The sequence below is a fragment of the Bufo gargarizans genome, chromosome 8 (genome assembly GCF_014858855.1).
Source record: "Bufo gargarizans isolate SCDJY-AF-19 chromosome 8, ASM1485885v1, whole genome shotgun sequence".
NCBI lineage: Eukaryota > Metazoa > Chordata > Amphibia > Anura > Bufonidae > Bufo > Bufo gargarizans.
The window spans coordinates 118,517,323-118,532,080 of record NC_058087.1 but is presented as its reverse complement, the minus strand read 5'-3'; the positions used below and the strand labels follow the sequence as shown (position 1 = coordinate 118,532,080).

At 45.3% G+C, this 14,758-nt stretch overlaps 1 protein-coding gene across 3 annotated transcripts in view; it reads right to left on the bottom strand.

Moving 5' to 3' along the window:
- CALCRL (calcitonin receptor like receptor) overlaps nt 1-14,463 on the bottom strand; it is a 472,379-nt gene extending 457,916 nt beyond the window's left edge. The window contains exon 1 of one of the 3 annotated variants that reach the window (XM_044302866.1): nt 14,327-14,463. The gene's annotated coding sequence lies outside the window, so the exon portion shown is untranslated. The remainder of the gene's footprint in view (nt 1-14,326) is intronic. The other 2 variants (XM_044302867.1, XM_044302868.1) reach the window with 2 other exon arrangements.
- Nucleotides 14,464-14,758: the final 295 nt, after the last annotated feature.

The following is a 14,758-nucleotide window of genomic DNA, read 5'->3' as shown; positions in this document are numbered from 1 at the left end:
TCAAACACGGCATCTTCTACTGATCTGTCCTCCCTGGTATCCTCTAACTCCAGAGTAGATCGGATAACTTTTAATAATTTGTCTGTATCATCCGCTGTAAATAGAAACTTCCCTTCTCTTGTATTATCCTCAGAAAAAAAGGAATCATTACAGTCCTCATCCACGGAGTGAGATTCACTATCTTCTGAATCCACGTCCGACTCCTGCCTCACTGCTCTTCTCCTCTTCCTACCGGCTTTCAGGGACACTTTAACTTCGGACATAAGAGATTTTAAATCTTTCAGAAGACTCGGAGTCTCTTCAGCCACCGTCTTCTCAATGCACTGCTGACAGAGCTGCTTAGTGTATGAAGAAGTCAGCGAGCATTTGCAGATAGGGCATTCGTTGTTCTTTTTCTTGGTCACCACCTTCTTAGGCACCGTCTAAGGGCTCATGCACACGACCGTTGTTGTGTTCCGTGTCCGTTGTTACGTTTTCCTGCTGACCCATTGACTTTCAATGGGTCCGTTGAAAACTCGGATAATGCACCGTTTGTCATCCGCGTCCGTGATCAGTGTTTTCAGTCCGTCAAAAAAATATTTTTTTCCTATTTTTTTCATGGACAACGGTTCACGGACCCATTCAAGTCAATGGGTCCGTGAAAAAACACAGATGCACACAAGATTGTCATCCGCGTCCGTGATCCATGTCTGTTTTTTTCCTATCATTTGCAAGGCAAACTTGACTTTTTTTTCACTTTCCTTCATGTCTGGTGATCCTCCAAAAATCAAGGAAGACACGCGGAAACAAAAATAGAAACAGATCACAGAACAACGGAACCCCGTTTTGCGGACCGTGAAAAAATACTGTCGTGTGCATGAGGCCTAAGAAAAAGGAACATACCTATATCTAAGGAAACAGCCTAAACCCTTTAAGGACCAACATCAGAACTCACAATACCGGCGGCAGGATCTCAATATCTGCACTTTCAGACTTCCTTTCTTCATCCATAATAGTAGGTAACCTGCATTGATTAAAACATTGCCAAAGTTACCGTCTGCCACCAAGTGCCCCTCTTACCGGAGAGATATATAGCTTCCTGCAGACCCACCACGCCACAGACACCACTGGGACAGTACTTGCTCAAGCCTTCCTTCCTTCTGGCACCCCAAATTCAGTAACAGGAGATCCGAACACACTAGGACGCTGCCATACCTGAACAAAGCTTTTAAACATCCCGGGATGCCAACTTCCAGTCACCTGACCGGAAGCTCACGGCCGGGGAACGCATGGAACGCAAGCACTTCCTGTCGGACGCCATCCCACCGCGTCTGCATCCGGTGGCGTCCTGGCAGGTCTGCAGTCTGTACTGGGGCCTTCTGGCCACACTCAACACGACGGTGCGGTCCTCCTCGCCTGAGGGACCGGCACCTTCTGCCTTCTGTGGACCGTGATCCCCGCCACCTCCTTCCTACTACCCTACACCTGTGGGCGAGGAATGACTCAGGCAGGTAATTAACATGCTACCGCTGACCCTCCAGCATCTACCAGGGCTTCCAGGTCAGGACAACCGAACTGCAGGCTCCCGCACCAGGACAGGAAACCTCACTGAGGTGGGAGAGTGGATCCACCTTTTTATGTTGCAGGTTTCCTGTCCTGGGGGCGGAGCCATCTCTCTAAGGTGCTGTCGTGGGGGAAAAAAACATTTTTGTCACCTTACATCACAAAAATTGCAACAGCAAGCGATCAATAAGGCGCATGCCCCCCAAAATAGTACCAATCAAACCATCACCTCATCCCGCAAAAAATTAGAAAATAAATAAAAACTGCGCCAAAACAACCAATTTTTTTGTCACCTTGCCCCATAAAGTGTAATAATGAATAATCAAAAAATCATATGTACCCAAAAATGGTACCAATAAAAACGTCAACTCTTCCTCCAAAAAAACGAGCCCCTGCACAAGACGATCAGCATAAAAATAAAAATAGGGCATTCAGAAAATGGAGACAAAAACAATTTTTGTTTTAAAAAATGCTTTATTATGTAAAACTAAAAACATAGAAAGTAGACATACTTGATATCACTACGTCCGTAACAATCTGCTCTATAAAAATGGAGCATGATCTAACCTGTCAGATGAATGTTGTTAAAAATAAAAACAATGCTAAAACATCAATTTTTGGGTTACCTTGCCTCTCAAAAAACATAATATAGAGCAATTAAAAATCATTTGTACCCCAAAATAGTACCACCTTATCCCATAGTGTCCAAAATGGGGTCACTTTTTTCAGTTTCTACTGTAGGGTGCATCACGGGAGCTTCAAATGGGACATGGCATCTAAAAAACAGTTCAGCTAAATCTGCCTTCCAAAAACCACATGACGTTCCTTTCCTTCTGCGCCCAGGCGTGTGCCCTTACAGCCAGTGGCGACTCTAGGATCAATATATAGGGGGGGCACAGAAGATACACAGTCAAAAATGGGTGGGCACTAATAATTTTCACCAGCTAATCATACTACTGAAAAATACTAAAGCAGCCGCTTGCCCTGCAGCTACGCCCCGGGGTAATATAATTAAGGGGTATCAGGGTGCATTGGGTGTAATATAACTGAGGAGGACTATCAGACATTATAAAGGGGTAATATAGCTTACATTACCCCTGTATTACGTCCCTGATAGGATAGAACTCCTTAGTTATGTTACCCCTGAATAATGCACCCCGATACCCCTTAGTTATTTTATCTAACTAAGGGATATCAGGGTACATTACACAGGGGTAATATAACTGAGGGGTATCAGGGTACATTATACAAGGGTAAATGTAATATAACTGAGGAGGGCTATCATGGGACATTATACAGGGGTAATGTAAGCTATATTGCAACCGTATAATGCCCGATAGGCCTCCTGAGTTATATTACCCCTGTATAATAATGTACTCTGATACCCCTTAGTTATATGACCCCGCCGGGATCATATAACTAAGGGGTATCCGGGTACATAATTATACAAGGGTAATATAACTCAGGAGGCCTAATAATGTACCCTGATACCCCTTGGTTATATTACCCCCTGTATAATGTACCCTCATACCCCTCAGTTATATAACTGAGGGTAATCTGTAAGGGGACATTATGGGTAATATTATAACTAAGGGGTTTTAGGGTACACTATACAAGGGTAATATAACTGAGGATATCAGGGGAGTGGGGACCAGGGTGGATTTGATTTAAATCAAACCGATTTAAATCACTAGTCAGTAAGGCTTGATTTAAATAATAGTTTTTTTTACATAAAGATTCATATGTGGACTATTTTTCTGTTGTACTTAGGAAGGAGAAAAATAATCATTACCTTAATAATAACAATTTAAATAGGATTTATTCAACTGAAACAATAACATTACAGCATGTTATTTGCTTAAACATCCATGTTTTTTGCAGTGTTTGCATTTTGCACGCATGCCTTCCTTACCGATAGGTAAAGGAACTTCATTAACCTGCTCACGACTGCCGTACGCAGGATTGCGTCTTCGCGGCGGTCGTGCTGTTCTGGGTGGACGCGCCGGTGCGTCCTCTCACGAGACGCAAGATTTCGGGGAAAGCCGGCCCGCGCATGCGCATCACGGGCCGGCAGAATTCAAAGGACAAGTTCATCATCAACCTGCCAGCCACGATCATTGGCTGGCAGGTTGATGATTTTCAAAAAAACCAATCAGCAGCCATTTAACCCCACATATTAGTAAATATGATGTGGTTATATGGCTGCTGTGCTCCTCTGCTCCTTCTTTTGGTGGGTTGGTTCCAGCAGAGGAGCACACATCACTGTGAGTACCCACCAACACCACACTTAGCCCCCAGATCACCTCCCAGCACCCCAATTAACCCTTTGATCACCCCTACTTGCTCATGTCAATCACTAGTGAAAAGGAAAAAAGTGATCAGTGCAAACTGTCACTTTTTTTTTTCACTGGTATTGACTGTTAGGTTTTAGGATAGTTTAGGCCCCTTAGTTAGGTAGTTTAGCGATCAGTTAGCGCCCAGCCTACCGCACCGCAGTCCCTTATTCGCTGATTAGCGTATCGCTAATCAGCATTTGTACTTTTATAGTATCTGGAAGTGATCAAAACTGATCACGGTCAGATCTATAATAGTATTAGTGTCACTTTAGTTCGCCCTCCACCCAAAACGCAGTGTTTGCCCGATCAGGCCTGATCGGTCGCCCACACGTGTGTTCACCCACGCCCGCCCCACCGCAGTGACAAAAAAAAATTACCGTATTTTTCGCCCCATAAGACGCACCGGCCCATAAGACGCACCGGCCCATAAGACGCACCTAGGTTTTTAAGGAGGAAAAAATAAAATAAAAAAATTTGAACCAAAAGGTGTGCCTAATGGTGTTATTGGGGATCCGTGGATGGCACTGTTATTGGGGATCCGTGGATGGCACTGTTATTGGGGATCCGTGGATGGCACTGTTATTGGGGATCCGTGGATGGCACTGTTATTGGGGATCCGTGGATGGCACTGTTATTGGGGATCCGTGGATGGCACTGTTATTGGGGATCCGTGGATGGCACTGTTATTGGGGACTGTGGATGGCACTGTTATGGGGGATCTGTTGATGACACATAAATAGCATTTTACGCTATGTGTCATCCACAGACCCCCATAACAGTGCCATCCATAGAATGACCCCCAATAGGGATGAGGGGCCGGCATCCAGCTCTGTAACTACAGCGGGCCCGGTGCAGTCACTGTATTCTGCTACACCGGGCCCGCTCACTGTAGGAGTCCCAACTGCAGGCAATGCTAACAGTAGTGTTTTATGCAGCCTGTACTTACGATACTAACTTTCCGGCAGGCAGCGGGCAGGAGGCTGAACTGGCGGGCGGGCGATTACAACGTAACTCACTATGTCACGCGCCGGCTCTCCCTTCTTCATTCATAAAGTGGGCGGAGCCGGCGCGTGACATAGTGAGTTACGTTGTAAGCGCCCGCCCGCCAGTTCAGCCTCCTGCCCGCTGCCTGCCGGAAAGTTAGTATCGTAAGTACAGGCTGCATAAAAGACTACTGTTAGCATTGCCTGCAGTTAGGACTCCTACAGTGAGCGGGCCCGGTGGAGCAGAATACAGTGACTGCACCGGGCCCGCTGTAGTTACAGAGCTGGATGCCGGCCCCTCCTCCCTCATCCATGCCTACTAATACACCCGCCACCGCGCTGCGCAGCATGCGGTTGGCGGTATACAAACTCAAGTATTCGCCACATAAGACGCACTGCCTTACCCCCCCAATTTTGGGGGGGGGAAGTGCGTCTTATAGGGCGAAAAATACAGTATTATTTTTTGATCACTGCACATTCACTTTACACGCACTGCGACGATAAAAAAAAGATCAGTTTTGATATTTTTTATCAACCGCAGCGGCCTCCGGTACTTCGCTAGCCTCCCCTTTGTAAGACAGGCTTGCTTTTTTTTCTTGGGTAGTCTCAGGGAATACCCCTAAATTTAGTTGCCCAAATGTCAAACAGGGGGTATTCTTCTGAAGAGGCCTACAGGCTTCTGACCCAGTCGGATGAGGAATGGGAACCCTCATCTGACGAATCTAGCGGGTCAGAATACGAACCTGTAGAAAGCAGTGGCTCTCTGACCCAAAGTTCGGACGAGGAGGCTGAGGTCCCTGATAGCACCAGGCGTACCCGGCCCCGTGTCGCTAAACTGCAGGTTGCGCAGGATCCGCTTCAAGAGCAGCAGAGTGGGGCTGGTGCTGTCGGATTACGTGGTGAGGCATACACCAGCAGCCCAGCCCTTCCTGGACCTAGTACCAGCACTGCCGTACAACCTGGTGAAGTGGCGAGCACCAGAAGGGCAGTTGAAGCTGGTACGGTGGCACGAGCAGTAGTGACCCCGTCGCAGCCACCGCAAAGACGTGCCCGTAGAGCCCCTAGAATCCCTGAGGTGCTGGCAAACCCTGATTGACAGTCCCCAACTTCAGCCGCACCTGTAGTTTTTCCTTTCACTGCCCAGTCTGGAGTTCGGGTTGAGACAGCTCAGATCGGTTCGGCCCTGGGATTTTTTGAGCTGTTCTTGACTGCGGAGCTCTTGGACTTAGTCGTGGCCGAAACAAATCGGTATGCCACACAATTTATATCCGCTAACCCGGGAAGCTCTTATGCCCAGTCTTTCCGGTGAAAACCAGTCCAAGTTTCCGAAATTAAAACTTTTCTGGGCCTCCTCCTCAACATGGGTCTAACTAAAAAGCATGAATTGCGGTCATATTGGTCCACGAACCCAATTCATCACATGCCCATGTTCTCTGCTGCTATGTCCAGGACACGATTTGAGACCATCCTGCGTTTCCTGCACTTTAGTGATAACAGCACCTCCCGTCCCAGAGGCCACCCTGCTTTTGACCGGCTCCACAAAATTCGGCCCCTCATAGACCATTTCAACCTGAAATTTGCAGATTTGTATACCCCTGAGCAAAACATCTGCGTAGACGAGTCCCTAATACATTTTACTGGGCGCCTTGGCTTCAAACAATACATCCCAAGCAAGCGCGCCCGGTACGGGGTCAAATTGTATAAGCTCTGTGAAAGGGCCACAGGCTATACCCACAAATTTAGTATCTATGAGGGAAAAGATCAGACCCTGGACTACCTGGGGAGCAGTGGGAAGACAGTCTGGGACTTGGTGTCACCCTTATTCGGCAAGGGGTACCATCCTAATGTGGACAATTTTTACACAAGTGTGGCCCTCTTTAGGCATTTGTTTCTAGAACGGATTGGCGCCTGTGGCACCGCGCGATCTAGTCGCGCGGGCTTCCCCCAACAGCTCGTTACCACCAGTCTTGCAAGGGGGCAGAGGGCCGCACTGTGTAACGAAGAACTGCTCGCGGTGAAATGGAGAGACAAGTGTGACGTTTACATGCTCTCCTCCATTCACGCAGACACGACAATCCAAATTGAGCGAGCAACCCGTGTCATTGAAAAGCCCCTCTCAGTCCACGACTATAATTTGCTCATGGGAGGGGTGGACTTCAATGACCAGATGTTGGCTCCGTATTTAGTGTCCCGCAGAACCAAACGCTGGTATAAGAAGGTGTCTGTATATTTAATTCAATTGGCTCTGTATAATAGTTTTGTTCTCTACAGTAAGGCTGAGAGAACTGGATCCTTCCTCAAATTTCAGGAAGAGATCATCGCGAACCTCCTGTACCCAGGAGGTTCCGTGGCCCCATCCACCAGTGTAGTTAGCCGTCTACACGAGCGACATTTCCCCAATGTCGTTTCTGGTACCTCAAACCGACCGCCACCCCGAAAAAAATGTCGTGTCTGTAGCAGGAGTGGAATAAGGCGTGACACCCACTATTTCTGTCCTGACTGTCCAGACCACCCTGCCCTATGCTTTGGAGAGTGTTTCCGGAAGTACCACACACAGGTACACCTAGCATAGGGATCATCTCACCAGGACTGGCACACAGGGCTATTAGGGCCCATTCACATACAGCTGCTGCAAACCTCTCCTTTCACCTGGGACAAAGTGCATAACGCACTTCGCCACATCTTTGGGCGATTTGTGCTTTGCACATTGACCCATGGGGAAGGAGAGGTTTGTTCTATAAAAGGTTAAAAAAAACACACACACACCAGTAAGCAAAAAGGTTAATGTTTAGTTCTAAAAGTTAAAGTTTATGTATTCTGTTCCAAAGTTAATAAAATTATTGCGTTGCGGCCTGGTTTTTTCTTTTTTCTTTTTTTACCTTCCATGTGGACCAACCGATCGACTAGCTGCAGCACTGATGTGCATTCTGACAGAAGCATTGCGCTGCTGTCAGATTACATGCAAGTCAGTGTATGCGGCGCTGCAAGACGAGATTTCTCCTCTGCAGTAACAGATACGTTTGCCGAGGCATACGAGCTGAGGAGGAGGCGGCGTTCCTATGCTTTGGCAAACACTTTGAATGTAAAAAAATAAATAAATAAAAAATCCCGGCAATGATTTATTCATCCACATCGATTGAAGTGAATGGAGAAATCTGGTTTGCCAGGGCATACGAGCTAAGTGGGTATGGATGTTGGGCGGAGCTCCTATGTCCTGGCAGACGCCTTTCCCCTCCTTTTTTTTTTTGGGCAGAGATTTTTTTATCCACATTGATCGATGCGAATGAAGAAATCTGTGCCGTTCATTTTTTTCTTTCAGCCCAGAGGCTGAACGGAAAAAAAAATCTCATTACCTGTATGCTCAATATAAGGAGAATAGCAGAAACTCCTAATGCTAGCCATACATGTAATGATTGCGGAGACCCTCAAATGCCAGGGCAGTACAAACACCCCACAACTGATCCCATTTTGGAAAGAAGACACCCCAAGGTATTCGCTGAGCGGCACATTGAGTCCATGAAAGATTTAAATTTTTGTCCTAAGTTAGCAGAAAGTGAGACTTTGTGAGAAAAGAGAAAAAAAATAAAAAATCAATTTCCGCTAACTTATGCCAAAAAAATACATTTCTATGAACTCGCCAGGCCCCTCATTGAATACCTTGGGGTGTCTTCTTTCCAAAGTGGGGTCACATGTGGGGTATTTATACTGCCCTGGCTTTTTAGGGGCCCTAAAGCGTGAGAAGAAGTCTGGGATCCAAATGTCTAAAAATGCCCTCCTAAAAGGAATTTGGACACTTTTGCAGCCTAGATGCGCAAAAGTGTCACACATGTGGTATCGCCGTACTCAGGAGAAGCTGGGGAATGTGTTTTGGGGTGTCATTTTACATATACCCATGCTGGGTGAGATAAATATCTTGGTCAAATGCCAACTTTGTATAACAAAATGGGAAAAGTTGTCTTTTGCCAACATATTTCTCTCACCCAGCATGGGTATATGTAAAATGACACCCCAAAACACATTCCCCAACTTCTCCTGAGTACAGCGATACCAGATGTGTGACACTTTTTTGCAGCCAAGGTGGGCAAAGGGGCACATATTCCAAAGTGCACCTTTCGGATTTCGCAGGCCATTTTTTACACATTTTGATTGCAAACTACTTCTCACGCATCTGGGCCCCTAAATTGTAAGGGCAGTATAACTACGCCACAAGTGACCCCATTTTGGAAAGAAGACACCCCAAGGTATTCTGTGAGGGGCATGGCGAGTTCCTAGAATTTTTTATTTTTTGTCGCAAGTTAGTGGAATATGAGACTTTGTAAGGAAAAAATAATAAAAATCATCATTTTCCGCTAACTTGTGACAAAAAATAAAAGATTCTAGGAACTCGCCATGCCCCTCACGGAATACCTTGGGGTGTCTTCTTTCCAAAATGGGGTCACTTGTGGGGTAGTTATACTGCCCTGGCAATTTAGGGGCCCAAATGTGTGAGAAGTACTTTGCAATCAAAATGTGTAAAAAATGGCCTGTGAAATCCGAAAGGTGCACTTTGGAATATGTGCCCCTTTGCCCACCTTGGCTGCAAAAAAGTGTCACATCTGGTATCGCCGTACTCAGGAGAAGTTGGGGAATGTGTTTTGGGGTGTCATTTTACATATACCCATCCTGGGTGAGAAAAATATCTTGGTCAAATGCCAACTTTGTATAAAAAAATTGGAAAAGTTGTCTTTTGCCAAGATATTTCTCTCACCCAGCATGGGTATATGTAAAATGACACCCCAAAACACATTGCCCAACTTCTCCTGAGTACGGCGATACCAGATGTGTGACACTTTTTTGCAGCCTAGGTGGGCAAAGGGACCCACATTCCAAAGTGCACCTTTCGGATTTCACCGGTCATTTTTTACAGATTTTGATTGCAAAGTACTTGTCACACATATGGGACCCTAAATTGCCAGGGCAGTATAACTACGCCACAAGTGACCCCATTTTGGAAAGAAGACACCCCAAGGTATTCCGTGAGGGGCATGGCGAGTTCCTAGAATTTTTAATTTTTTGTCGCAAGTTAGTGGAATATGAGACTTTGTAAGGAAAAAATAATAAAAATCATCATTTTCCGCTAACTTGTGACAAAAAATAAAAAGTTCTATGAACTCACTATGCCCATCAGCAAATACCTCAGGGTGTCTACTTTCCGAAATGGGGTCATTTGAGGGTTTTTTCTACTGTTTGGGCATTGTAGAACCTCAGGAATCATGACAGGTGCTCAGAAAGTCAGAGCTGTTTCAAAAAGCGGAAATTCACATTTTTGTACCATAGTGTGTAAACGCTATAACTTTTACCCAAACCATTTTTTTTTTTTTTTATCAAAGACATGTAGAACAATACATTTGGCAAAAAATGTATATATGGATGTCGTTTTTTTTTGCAAAATTTTACAGCTGAAAGTGAAAAATGTCATTTTTTGCAAAAAAATCTTTACATTTTGATTAATAACAAAAAAAGTAAAAATGTCAGCAGCAATAAAATACCACCAAATGAAAGCTCTATTAATGAGAAGAAAAGGAGGTAAAATTAATTTGGGTGGTAATTTGCATGACCGAGCGATAAACGGTGAAAGTAGTGTAGTGCAGAAGTGTAAAAAGTGGCCTGGTCATGAAGGGGGTTTTAGCTAGCGGGGTTGAAGTGGTTAAAATATTGCCAAACTGGGTCTCTTTTACGGCCTGCTGCCATTATAGTTTTTTTCCTCCAAGGAAAGAATGTGATAAACCTCAGGTCATACACACAAAAAGATCCAAAGACTCGTCTGTCTGTGGCTGTGCAGTACTTTGCTCAGAAAGTTTCACTTTCATTTTGTAGTACTCCTTGTCTGCTTGCCTTTTCCTCCTTACACTTAGTTTCACTTTCTTCTTGTGCAGATCTATTCCACTCCAAACAATCAGAAAAATATTGTTTATATTCTATTCACTGAACTTTAAACTTAGCACTGAAGGAGTTGATTCTGTATTTAAAGGTTTGCAGAAGTTAGGCTTAAGATCTTTTTCTCAACTCTTTTCATGTTATAAATTCAGTTTTGAGAACTCCAAAATTAAACCAAGCATCTGGGATAATATCTTGTAGGCAGAGAAACTACCCAGTAATCTTACAAAAACCTCTGGAAGAGCATGACCTTGTGAATGGATTAATGGAATTTAACAAAAAATTAAACCTATACAGCCTTAGATTACATAATGAAAAAGGTAATCTTTATTTCATAATGAAATAACCTTTGGATGGTAATATATTTTCCTCAAAAAGCATTTTATATTAAAAAATCTGATTTAAATAAAAAAAATCCGAATTTTTCGATGATTTTTTTATTTTTTTTATCCACCCTGGTGGTGACATTATACAAGGTTCCTCAGTTATATTACCCCTGTATAATGTACCCTGATACCCCTAAGTTATAGGGGTATCAGGGTTGAGGAAGGGCTGGGCGCAAGCCAAGCAAGAAGGCAGGGCATGAGGCGAGGTAGTGGGGGTATAGGGGTACATACTTTTGTTTTTACACTTTTTGTTCTCACTTTGTTTTCTTTTCTCTAGGGCCAGGCAGGCAGAGTTGGGAAGTTACCACAGCAGTCACAGACACAGTCGACTGAGTCCACTCCTGTCAGACTGTGTCTTCCTCTCCTGACAGTCCGAAGCTGGGGCCTAGCCCTAGGCAGTGGGCACCTGTAGACAGGCTCAGACAGCCGCTGTGACGCAGGAGCAGAGCAGAACATGAAGGCAGCTTAGGCAGTAAAGTCCGTTCGCGCGGGCGGGCAGGCACGCAGCAGCGCAGCTTCACGTGTTGACGATCGTGACGTCAAGTCGTCAACTCGTCTCTGCGGCTGCCACACTCCCAGCCTGCGCCCGCTCTGCCTACACGAGTCTGCTGGGTCCGAACGCCGCCCGCACCCCCATCTGTCATGTGACTCATCTGAGACTGACTGTGTATGTATCTGTGTTCTGTGTACTTTAACTTTAATCACTGAGTAGTGCGGGCGGGCGGCCGGGCGCAGGCAGCAGCAGCAGGCAGCGATTACTAATGCGATTCAGCAAATCAGCGGGGGGGGGGGGCAATAGCCCCTCCTTGCCCCCTTGTAGCGACGCCACTGCTTACAGCAGTTTACGACCACATGTGGGGTGTTTCTGTAAACTACAGAATCAGGGTAATAAATATTGAGTTTTCTTTGGCTGATAATCCTTGCTTTGCTACTGGAAAGAAAAATGGATTAAAATGTAAAATCTGCTAAAAATCTGAAATTTCATCTCCATTTTCCATTAATTCTTGTGGAACACCTAAAGGGTTAACAACGTTTGTAAAATCAGTTTTTAATACCTTGAGGGGTGTAGTTTCTAAAATGGGGTCATTTTTGGGTGGTTTCTATTATGTAAGCCTCACAAAGTGACTTCAGACCTGAACTGGTCCTTAAAAAGTGGGTTTTGGAAATTTTCAGAAAAATTTGAAGATTTGCTTCTAAACTTCTTAGCCTTTTAACATCCCCCCCAAACAAAAAAAATATATATGAAAATTTGGGAATTTGAAATATATATTGACTCAAATTGATGGCTATCATGAAGTACAATGTGTCACTAGAAAATCTCAGAATGGCCTGGATAAATAGAAGTGTTCCAAAGCTTTTACCACATAAAGTGACATGTCGGATTTGCAAAAAATGACCTGGTCTGAAGAGCGAAAACTGGCCGGGGGTAGAAGGGGATAAATTGAAAAACAAGACTTTTTGAAATGTTATTCCATTCCATTTTCATACACTGTTTACCACGCAAACTTTGATGTAGATCAGGTAATTGTTGGAGTAAAACTTGTTCTGTTCAAAATGATTCAATGCTTTGGGTTATCCCATCTTAGACAATGGGGGCATATCGCTAGGAAATGCTCCCATTGTGTGATAGGTGTGGGTCCCAGAGGAGAACGGAGCCGGGGTTTCCCGGGGTCCGTCCACCACCAGGTGCAGTTCCCCGCCTCTCCCATTTAAAGGGAACCTGTCACCGGGAATTGGGGTATAGAGCTGAGGACATGGGCTGCTAGATGGCCACTAGCACATCCACAATACCCAGTCCCCATAGCTCTGTGTGCTTTTTTGTGTAAAAAAAAACACTATTTGATACATATGCAAATTAACCTGAGATGAGTCCTGTCCCTGACTCCTCTCACATACAGGACTCATCTCAGGTTCATTTGCATATGTATCAAATCAGGTTTTTGTACACAATAAAAGCACACAGAACTATGGGGACTGGGTATTGTGGATGTGCTAGCGGCCATCTAGCAGCCCATGTCCTCAGCTCTATACCCAAAATCCCGGTGACAGGTTCCCTTTAAGCGAATGGGAGCGCACTGCGCATGCGCGGCCACCACTTCCATTTATTTCTATGGGGCCGACGTAAATAGCCGAGCCAGAGCTCGGCTATTTTTGGCGGCTCTATAGAAATGAATGGAGGGCGGCTGAGCATGCGCAGTGCGCATCCTCAAGTTTCTCTGCTCCGTTCTCCTTGTAGGTGCGGGTCCCAGAGGTGGGAGCCGCACCTATCAGACAATGGGGGCATAGCCTAGCGATATGTCCCCATTGTCTAAGATGGGATAACCCCTTTAAGGCAAATAGCAAAATTATATGACGTGTTACAACAATTCTGACATCAGATTTGTAATCCCCACACTCGATTTAGTATAGGACAAATGGTTTTTTGCCCAGTAGCAGACGAAAAGTTGTTTTTACGTGGTGTGACCTATCAAGTTTTTTTTATGAACATAGGCTGGTTGAGGTGCTATATACATACATATGTGAGGCGCTATATGTATGTAGTGAAGTGAGTCTACTGTGTTACGTACAGGGGGTAGGAGACTAGGGGGCCCACCGAGAGATTCACCTGTACCCCTGTGGGCCAGTCCGAGCCTGGATATTCGGAACGTCTGCTTCATCTCCGATAATATGCCAGATAAGGCCATGTTCACATATGCACTGTGAACTCACTGTATATTATGCTGGCTTTCAGCTGACGAAAGAAAATACTACATGCAGCATTTTTTGCCTGTCCGAAAGTCGGCATATATGCTGGAAAGTGGCAGGATCCCATTGTGCAGCGGTGCACGGTGGTATCCAGTGAACTGGTCTATCCCTCAGCCGCACATATGTGAACCCAGCCTAATCTATATGTGTAAAATCTTTAGAATCTAAAAAATTAAGTTTTTTTCTATAAATTACCAGAAGCTGCACCTAAAGGTAATATTTTACTAACATTGTTTTGCACAAATAGTTAACTACTTTTACAGATATCAGAGCAAGTGCCTGCTCATTGCCTCTATTCACCGGCAGCCTAACTACATCATGGAAGCAATTCCTGAGGCAAACCGACGGTAACGTCATCCAGTAAGCCCAGAAGAGGCACAAGCTGACCACCAAGGTCCAATAAAAGGCCGGTACTCACCAGCAGCTCAATGTCAGGTCGCTGCCCGTCCAGGAGCCGCTGCATAAAGCGCTAATGCCCAAAGTGAGTGTCTGTGATCATCATCAACAGGAAACATGAGCGCTTCCTGTGACATCACCGCCTGCATCACAGTCTCCTGGGACCCAGCCTGGACCGGCCGCTTCCTGTGCCCATGAAGCAGGATGTGACTGCTTAGACCAGGAAATCTGGCTGCTGGTGAACTCCCGCAGATAACATTGTGTGGGGTGTAGCAGTCCTCCCCGAGAAGAAATGGTGATTAGCTGCTTTCATAGCCTTCTTCAGGTGGAGCTTTGCACTCCATCACCCGCTCCTCTCACGCAGAGCAATATATGTGTTAATGGGAAGAAACTGTGGGCTCAGCGGTGACCTTTAGAAATCTTTATAAGGGCATATTCACAGGAGTGTTGTAGA